This window comes from Chelonoidis abingdonii, chromosome 1 (genome assembly GCF_003597395.2).
Source record: "Chelonoidis abingdonii isolate Lonesome George chromosome 1, CheloAbing_2.0, whole genome shotgun sequence".
Lineage (NCBI taxonomy): Eukaryota > Metazoa > Chordata > Testudines > Testudinidae > Chelonoidis > Chelonoidis abingdonii.
This window is the reverse complement of record NC_133769.1, coordinates 278,834,000-278,839,643: the sequence shown is the minus strand read 5'-3', so window position 1 is coordinate 278,839,643 and position 5,644 is coordinate 278,834,000.

Below are 5,644 nucleotides of genomic sequence, written 5' to 3'. Positions count from 1 at the left end.
GCCATTGAGCAAAGCACTGAAGTATGTGCTTAGCTTTGGGCATGTGCTGAATCAATGGGACATACATAGGTGCTTTCCTGAAGAGAAATGGATTTAAGCATATTTTCAAATGCTATGCTGAACTGGGCCTAAGGTGTTACTGAGTGTGAGAGTGGCAGAAGTGGGCCTTAAGGCTGCAGATGAGAACTATCCCTTTTCCTGCCCCACTCAGGAGTGAATATATATATATATCACTTAGAGTTTGGTGAGAATAAATGATGGACTGCACTGCAGATTCTCCTCTAGCTCTTCCATTCCACAATATGAAGAACTCTTACAGATTCAGAGATGTCAGGAGAAGTGTGGATTGAACAATGCCAAGGAAACAGCTGACCCCTCCCTCGCCACATGCCCGTTACATTCCTGATTGTTTCAGCATGACACTTCTTATTTTCAAACCCTGGGGAATTGTGGCACAGTGGACATCTAGGGGTGCCTGGGTAGCCCAGTAAATGCCATGGGAAAAAATCTTCATGACAACCTAGTATAGGGTAGTGCAGAAGATGATCATGGGGGCTGATCCCAACATCTGTCTAACTCAGAAAAATTAGGTACCTAGATGCTGGGAGAAGAGCTGCAAGGAAGCTACCCATTAGCCCTGTTCATTGGATTTGGTTTGGAGGTGAGAATTGCATATCTGAAATCCCTTTGTTCTCCACCCGCAGACAACCAAGTTACTCTAGTCTAGTGTTATCCAATCTTGGGATGCCGCTTGTTTAGGGAAAGTCCCTGTCGGGCCGGGCTGGTTTGTTTACCTGACCCATCCACAGATCCAGCTGATTACAGCTCCCACTGGCCGCAGTTTGCTGCTCCAGGCCAATGGGAGCTGCTGAAAGTGTGATTGGCCGGACCTGCAAACATGGCAGGTAAACAATGGCTATTTTAAAAAAAATGTAACATATACACTTGTTGGTAATTTATACTGATGTAGTTCCACAACTTGTCAAAGGGACAATGTGCCTATCAGTATTTTAAGTAGCAGCATGGGCTATTTATGAACACTGTTGGTCCTTTGATGTCAGTATGTAGAAAGCCTGAGAGGAGCTTTCACTAAACCAGCGGCATCCCAAGTTTGGGAAACACTGCTATAAGCAATAAGGGTGGGATCTCCAAGAATGTCTAACTGATTTTCAACAGGACTTGTGTTCTTAAGGTAATATTTTTTATTACCTCACCCACCTTGTTTCTCTCATATTCTGGAACCAATAAGGCTTCAAAAATACCGTAAATAACTTATATTCTTAAGTCAATTAGGTGCTTTTGCATTCCCACCTTACTGATTGTTCACAGTACAAAGTACAAACCCAGAATGATGGCAGGAAGTAAGGGGAAATTATTGCTTCAGTTGAAGAAATAATTGAACACAAGTATATGTGATATTACAGTAAATCTGTCCCCTGGTGTATGAGAAAATGCAGAGGGATAGTGCTAGTAGAGATATGTAAATAACTGAGTTTTCCATTCACTGGCCATTCTGAAAATTTGAAAAAAAAATTTGTTTTGTGTTCACCCAAAATGATTTTTTTTCCTGTATTGGATAAACCAAAAAGTTGTAGAAAAATTTTTTAAAGTCAAACAAAACACTGTTTCACACAAAATATTTTATTTTGTTTATGTTTTTAAAACTTTTTGAACTAAAATTGAACTTGTTTCAAATCAAAATGTTGTATTTAGAACATGTTGAAATGAAACATTTCAAATTTTAAATATTTCAAAACAAACCATTTTTTTACCCAAATAATTAGGCAAATTCTACATGAATTTGCAAAATGTTTAATTGACCTGAATCTGTATTTTCCAAGAAAAAATATTTCAGATGGAAAATTTTACCCAGAATTTGATGGTGTCTCTTTGACTATCATTTACAGAGAAGCATGGCTCTTTTCAGCTTCTTGCACCCGGCAGCGTCTACATAGTAATATTTGTCCCATAACATTTGTTGGTTGATTAGAGATTCCAAGCTTCATGGGAAAAAAATATTCTTGTCTTCCTTTAACTAGACTAACACTTACCTCTTTTCAAATATCCATGAATGTACTGGTGAAAGCTGACTGTCAGTTTGAGAACGGTGCAATGGATTTTGACCCCAAAAGGCTAACTCTTCATCAAAATTGTTGCTTTTCCTAAGAGCTGGTTTTCTAATTAGTATGTCCTATTCTTATCTGTACAACTTTATTAAATGGGTACCTAAAGTTTTCTGCAGATTGAAAGCAGCATTTAGAAACCTTATTTGAACACTGTCTTCGCTACCTAATCAAAGCAGATTTGAAAAAAAAATGTACATGCCTAAAGGACTGAGTATTTTGTTGAAAAGAATGTATTGCAAAGGGGTGACATCTGCATCATCAAGGGCAGAATATTACCGGATTTTTAAGCTGCCAGGCGTCATAAAAGAAATTGCCTGCTGAAGCTATGTAACGTATGTCATGTGATGCCATACTGGATATAATGTAACAGGATCTGACACATCAGTGATATGATTAAAGAATAATATTAACCTTTGTGCCTTTTTAACTAAGCAATGATTCAGTTCCCAGGTAGATAAACGATGAAGGTGAAGGCCAAGTAGTTTGTCCCCAGGGATTATTGCAAGGAAAATAGCACATGACTACCCTTGTCACCATTAGACTATAAATGACATTTAAAAGGCAATTTAATTTTTTTTTTTACATTCACCCATGAATCTAAATGACACTTTTAAGATTCACATTTTAATTTGCTTTAATTAAAATCACAATTTTGTTAAGTCATTAAATGTTTTCATTTTATGACAAAATGAGGATGGGATTACAGTGAAGATGTCTCTGAGAGTAATGCCACCTCCATCTTTATTCACTGGAAAAGTGCAACAGTAAAGGAATCATCAGATGGTACTCCTGCATTTTGCCTTCTTACAGTAGTACCTGTATTGTCTCTCAGTAGTATCTTCACACAGTGTAGTATAAAAGCCATGACTCTTATGAAATAATTAGTACATTAGCATTGGGATATTTATATAAAATGTATCATGGAGCATAGGTCTATTAATGGAAAATAAATCCATAAATGGCTATTAGCCCTGATGGGCAGGGATGTAAAACCATGCTCTGAAGTGTCCCTAAGCTCTGTTTGCCAGATGCTTTGAATGTGTAACAGGGGATGGATCACCTGATGATTATATGTTCTGTTCATTCCCTCCACAGGACCTGGCATTGGTCACTGTCGGAAAACAGGGTACTGGGCTAGATGGACCTTTGGTCTGACCCCGTATGGCCATTCTTATGTTTTTATGCTCTATGTACTGTATATATGGAGATACAAAACTTTCACAGCAAAGCCACAGAGGCCTCAGTGTTTGGGAGGGAAACCAGAGAGACATTTTAACCAGTCACATTTTTAACACAAGGGAATTCACTTGTGTTGCTTTCATGTGCAAGATCAGTGCATCTTAGAAATGATCCAGTCTTAGAGACTTGAATCCAGTCCAACTGAAATCAATGTCAAAACTTCCATTGGGGTCAGGACAGGGGCGGCTCTAGGGATTTTGCCTCCCCAAGTACGGCAGGTAGGCTGCCTCTGGCGGTTTGCCTGCTGAGAGTCTGCTGGTCCCGCAGCTTCAGCGGACCTCCCGCAGACATGCCTGTGGGAGGTCCACCAAAGCCGCTGGACCAGCGGACCCTCCGCAGGCAAGCTGCCAGAGGCAGCCTGCCTGCTGCCCTCGCCACGCCGGCAGAGCGCCCCCCGCGGCTTGCTGCCCCAAGCACGAGCTTGGCGTGCCAGGGCCTGGAGCCATCCCTGGGTCAGGACTTCATCATCAGGCTTTTTACTTAGGCATGGAAAAGAAGGCTAAGAAGAACTGCACCACAATTAACAACACCATTTCTCCAAATATTTAAGTGCTTATGGATTCAATTAAACAAAATTTGGTGATTCTCAACAATATTACTTTTCCTTTGTTTCTCAAAAGACAAAAAAAAGCCTGGTGAAATGTATTGATATTTAAAGGATGTCCAAAGTCTCTGACACAGTCTCGCAAAATTACACTTTGTGGAAAGAGGACAGTGCAATTATAGGGCAAACCAATTTTTCAATGGTGATGCATTTAAAAACACTGTCCAGGGAAAAGAATCATAAAAGTAGAAATTGCTTTATTATACTTTTAGCTAGCTTCTATATTTGGTCTAGAGTCTTAACTGAGATATTAGAACTGATCTGAGATTGTTTTAGCAACGTAGAAGTCATGCCCTGTTATATTTTTTTCCATATATACTAATGGATAGAACTCTGCACTGGACTCCGGGGACCTCAGTTTTATTCCAGGTTCTGCCACAGGCCTGCTGAGTGGCATTTTCCAAATCCCTTAATCATGCTGTGCCTCAGTTTCTCAACTGGTAAACTAGCAATAATCATTCTTTTGTACCTCCTTTGTAAAGTTCTGTGAGCTCTACCAATGAAAATTCCAGTAGAATAGCTACATATTTTTATTATTATATACTTATACTTTCAGCCTAAATAAGTTTTACGTTAGATTAAGGAAATTCCCCCTTTCGCTGTATCAAGTTCAATCTTCTTGTCCTCATCTTCAAACCACTTCCCAATTCTACCCCTCCCTACCCATCCACTCTTGTCTCTTATCACATTGTCACTCATCCCCACCTTCCCCACTCTGTCAATGATGCCAGCCTCAACTGCCTATTTCTCCTTTTCCTCTATATATATTTGTGCTTTCTTCTATACTTCCTTACACATAGGGCACCTTACTTAACTGACCTATTAGTCTTATGACTTGTCCCTACTTCAAATCCCTTCTGAAGACTTTTCTTCAATGTTTACAAGAAATTAGTCAACATAAAGATTCATACATTATTCATACCTTATAAATCAGAAGAGGACATTGTGACAATCTTGTCTGATCTCCTGTATAAAATTGGCTACAGATTCATATGACATAAGCTGTGGGGCAGCCAGGAAATAGATTTATTTATGCAATTACAAAAAACAAACAAACCCAAAATAGGAAATATACGTGGATTATTCCTCTCATAAACTCTTTGTTGCTTATCTACTTAGATTATAAGTCTTTAACACTGGAACCCTCTCTATCTGTATATTTGTACTGCACCAAAGCACAAGGGGGCCTTGATTTTGACTAAGGCCTCCTAACTCAATAATAAGTAATTATAACATACAAGTCATTATCACAGTTACCATACCAATATGATCCACCAATATGATCTAGTTGTTGTGAACATATTAAGCAGCGTGGAGTTTTGTTTGTTTGTTTGACTCTCTTTTATCTCTGCTTCTGAATCCTGAGTCTAAACATGTTTATAACAAATTGATTTCCTCCCCTTCACACCGCCCGGGAACCACAAGAGATTTAATTTCTTCTTTTTTAAAGCACTTCCCAGTGTTTTGTTTCTAAAGTGCTGTGGCGTATTGTTGCTAATTATACCTGTGATCTGTTTCTCAGTAGACATCACACCTTGTTTAAACTCCTGGTTGTATTTATCCAATAGAGGAGTGAAGTTCTGGAACAGCCTTCCAAGGGGAGTAGTGGGGGCAAAAGACATATCTGGCTTTAAGACTAAGCTTGATAAGTTTATGGAAGGGATGGTATGATGGG